The sequence below is a fragment of the Ciconia boyciana genome, chromosome 32, assembly GCF_034638445.1.
Source record: "Ciconia boyciana chromosome 32, ASM3463844v1, whole genome shotgun sequence".
Lineage (NCBI taxonomy): Eukaryota > Metazoa > Chordata > Aves > Ciconiiformes > Ciconiidae > Ciconia > Ciconia boyciana.
The window spans coordinates 604,265-609,341 of record NC_132965.1 but is presented as its reverse complement, the minus strand read 5'-3'; the positions used below and the strand labels follow the sequence as shown (position 1 = coordinate 609,341).

General features: G+C 63.1%; 1 pseudogene; it reads left to right on the top strand.

Annotated features, from left to right (window-relative positions):
* Positions 1-1,358: 1,358 nt before the first annotated feature.
* Positions 1,359-4,491, top strand: LOC140645266 (uncharacterized; annotated as a pseudogene).
* Positions 4,492-5,077: the final 586 nt, after the last annotated feature.

The following is a 5,077-nucleotide window of genomic DNA, read 5'->3' as shown; positions in this document are numbered from 1 at the left end:
AATCCCCCATGGGCACCACGACCTTGGCTCACACCACAGCTTCCGGCACCGCTGCGTCCACCATGGCCAGCACTACGTCATCTCCCAACACAGCTAGCGGCACTGCTCTATCCACCATGGCCAGCACCACCTCGGCTCCCAACACACCTACCGGCACCGCTGCGTCGACCATGGCCAGCACTACGTCATCTCCCAACACAGCTAGCGGCACTGCTCTGTCCACCATGGCCAGCACCACCTCGGCTCCCACCACAACTACCGGCACCGCTGCGTCCACCATGGCCAGCACCACCTCGGCTCCCAACACAGCTACCGGCACCGCTGCGTCCACCATGGCCAGCACTACGTCATCTCCCAACACAGCTAGCGGCACTGTTCTATCCACCATGGCCAGCACCACCTCGGCTCCCAACACAACTACCGGCACCGCTGCGTCCACCATTGCCAGCACCACCCCGGCTCCCAACACAGCTACCGGCACCGCTGCGTCCACCATGGCCAGCAATACGTCATCTCCCAACACAGCTAGCGACACTGCCTTGTCCACGATGGGCAGCACCACCTCGGCTCCCAACACAACTACCGGCACCGCTGCGTCCACCATTGCCAGCACCACCCCAGCTCCCAACACAGCTACCGGCACCGCTGCGTCCACCATGGCCAGCACTACGTCATCTCCCAACACAGCTAGCGGCACTGCTCTGTCCACCATACCCAGCACCACCTTGGCTCCCAACACAACTACCGGCACCGCTGCGTCCACCATGGCCAGCACTACGTCATCTCCCAACACAGCTAGCAGCACTGCTCTGTCCCCCATGGCCAGCACCACCTCGGCTCCCAACACAACTACCGGAACCGATGCATCCACCATGGCCAGCACCACCTCGGCTCCCAACACAGCTACCGGCACCGATGTGCCCACCATGGCCAGCACCACCTCGGCTCCCAACACAGCTACTGGCACTGCTGCGTCCACCATGGCCAGCACAACCTCTGCTCCCACCACATCTACCGGCACCGCTGCTTCCACCATGGCCAGCACCACCTCAGCTCCCAACACAGCTACCAGAACCTCTGCGTCCACCATGGGCACCACCAGCTCGGATCCCAACACATCTACGGGCACCGCTGAGTCCAACATGGCCAGCACCACCTCGGATGCCAACACAGCTACCGGCACCTCTGAATCCCCCATGGGCACCACCACCTTGGCTCACACCACATCTACCGGCACCACTGCGACCACCATGGCCAGCACCACCCCGGCTCCCAACACATCTACCGGCACCGCTGTGTCCACCATGGCCAGCACCACCCCGGCTTCCAGCACAGCTACTGGCACCGCTGCGTCCACTATGGCCAGCACTACCTCATCTCCCAACACAGCTGTGTGTCCCACTATGACCACCCCCACCACTACAACCACTGCCACAACCACCCCCACCACTACAAACCCCCCCTCCACCACCACCACTACGAGCATCCCCCCCACCACTATGACCACCCCCACCACTACAACCACCGCCACGACCACCCCCACCACCCCCACCACTACAACCACCCCTCCACCACCATAACCACCACCATCCCCCACCACTACAACCACCACCCCCACCGCGCCCACTACTACAACCACCACCACCACCACTACGACCGCCAGCACCACCACCCCCAGCACTACAACCACCACCCCCACCACCACCACTACTACAACCACCCCTCCCAACACCACTACGACCATCACCCCCACCACTACGAACACCACCCCCACCACTACGACCACCACTACGACCCCCTCACTACCACCATGACCACCCCTACCACCCCCACCACTACAACCACCACCCCCATCACCCCCACTACTACAACCACCCCCATCACCACTATGACCACCACCACCCCCCAAAACCACGACCACCCCCACCACCACCGCCTCCACTACCACCATCACCACCACCCCCACAACTACCACCACCACCCCCACCACCACCACTACAACCACCCCTCCACCACCACCATGACCACCCCCACCACCACCATCCCCACCCCACCACCACTACAACCATCACCCCCACCACCAGCACTATGATGATCACCACCACCACCACCACCTCCACTATGACCACCACCACCACTCCCACCACTTCCACCACCACCTCCACCACCACCCCCAACCCCACCACCACTACAGCCACCACCACTACCCACCCCACTACGACCACCCCCGCCACCACCGCCTCCACTACCACCATCACCCCCACACCCACCACTACCACCACCACCCCCACCACCACCACCACTACAACAACCACCACCACCACCCCCAAAACTACGACCACCCCCACCACCACCGCCTCCACTACCACCATCACCACCACCCCCATCACTACCACCACCACCCCCCCCACCACCACCACTACCACCACCACCCCCACCACCACCACCGCTACCATCACCCCTCCACCACCACCACTACGACCATCAACCCCACCACCACCACTATGACCACCCCCACCACCACCATCCCCACCACCACCACCACTACGACCATCAACCCCACCACCTCCACTATGACCACCACCACCACTCCCACCACTTCCACCACCACCACCAACACCACCATCACTACCACCACCCACTCCACCACCACCACTACGACCATCAACCCCCCCAGCACCACTATGACCACCCCCACCACCACTACGACCATCAACCCCACCACCTCCACTATGACCACCACCACCACTCCCACCACTTCCACCACCACCACCAACACCACCCCCAACCCCACCACCACTACAGCCACCACCACCACTGCCCCCACTATGACCACCCCCACCACTACAGCCACTGCCACAACCACCACCACCCCTACAACCATACCCTCCACCACCACCACTACGACCATCACCCCCACCACTATGACCACCCGCACGACTACAACCACCGCCACGACCACCTCCACCACCCCCACCACTACAACCACCCCTCCACCACCATAACCACCACCACACCCCCACCACTACAACCACCACCCCCACCGCGCCCACTACTACAACCCCCACCACCACTACAACCACCACCCCCACCACCACCACTACTACAACCACCCCTCCCACCACCACTACGACCATCACCCCCACCCCCACCACTACGACCACCACCCCCACCACGCCCACCACTACGACCCCCCCACCACCACCATGACCACCCCCACCACCCCCACCACTACAACCACCACCCCCACCACCCCCACTACTACAACCACCCCTCCCACCACCACTACGACCATCACCACCACCCCCACCACTACGACCACCTCCCCCACCACCATGACCACCACCACCCCCACCACCACTACAACCACCACCCCCACCACTACAACCACCCCTCCACCACCACCACTACGACCATCACCCCCACCACTATGACCACCCCTACCACCATTAGGACCACCCACCCCACCACTACAACCACCCCCCACCACCACTATGATCATCACTCCCACCACTACAACCACCACCCCCACTACTACAACCACCCCCACCACCACCACTATGACCACCACCACCCCCACACCACTACAACCACGACCCCCACCACTACGACCACCCCCCACCACCACCACTACAACCACCACTCCCACCCCCACCGCTATGACAATCACCACCACCACCACCACCCCCACCACCACTATGACCATCACCCCCACCCCCACCACTATGACCAGCCCCCCCACCATCACCACCACCACTCCCCCACCACTACTACAACCACCCCCATCACCACTATGACCACCACCACCCCCAAAACCACGACCACCCCCACCACCACCGCCTCCACTACCACCATCACCACCACCCCCACCACTACCACCACCACCCCCACCACCACCACTACAACCACCCCTCCACCACCACCATGACCACCCCCACCACCACCATCCCCACCCCCACCACCACTACGACCACCAGCACCACCACCCCACCACTACAACCACCACCCCCACCACCACCACTACTACAACCACCCTCCCAACACCACTACGACCATCACCCCCACCCCACCACTACGACCAGCCCCCCACCATCACCACCACCACTCCCCCACCACTACAACCACCACCCCCATCACCCCCACTACTACAACCACCCCCATCACCACTATGACCACCACCACCACCCCCAAAACCACGACCACCCCCACCACCACCGCCTCCACTACCACCATCACCACCACCCCCACCACTACCACCACCACCCCCACCACCACCACTACAACCACCCCTCCACCACCACCATGACCACCCCCACCACCACCATCCCCACCCCCACCACCACTACGACCACCAGCACCACCACCCCCACCACTACAACCACCACCCCCACCACCACGACTACTACAACCACCCCTCCCACCACCAATACGACCATCACCCCCACCACTACGACCACCACCCCCACCACGTCCACCACTACGACCCCCTGACCACCACCATGACCACCCCCACCACCCCCACCACTACAACCACCACCCCCATCACCCCCACTACTACAACCACCCCCATCACCACTATGACCACCACCACCCCCCAAAACCACAACCACCCCCACCACCACCGCCTCCACTACCACCATCACCACCACCCCCACCACCACCACTACAACCACCCCCTCCACCACCACCACTATGACCACCCCTACCACCACCATCCCCACCCCCACCACCACTACGACCATCAACCCCACCACCACCACTATGATGATCACCACCACCTCCACTATGACCACCACCACCACTCCCACCACTTCCACCACCACCTCCACCACCACCCCCAACTGCACCACCACTACAGCCACCACCACCACCCCCCACTACAACCACCCCCGCCACCACCGCCTCCACTACCACCATCACCCCCACACCCACCACTACCACCACCACCCCCACCACCACCACCACTACAACAACCACCACCACCGCCCCAAAACTACGACTACCCCCACCACCACCGCCTCCACTACCACCATCACCACCACCCCCATCACTACCACCACCACCCCACCACCACCAC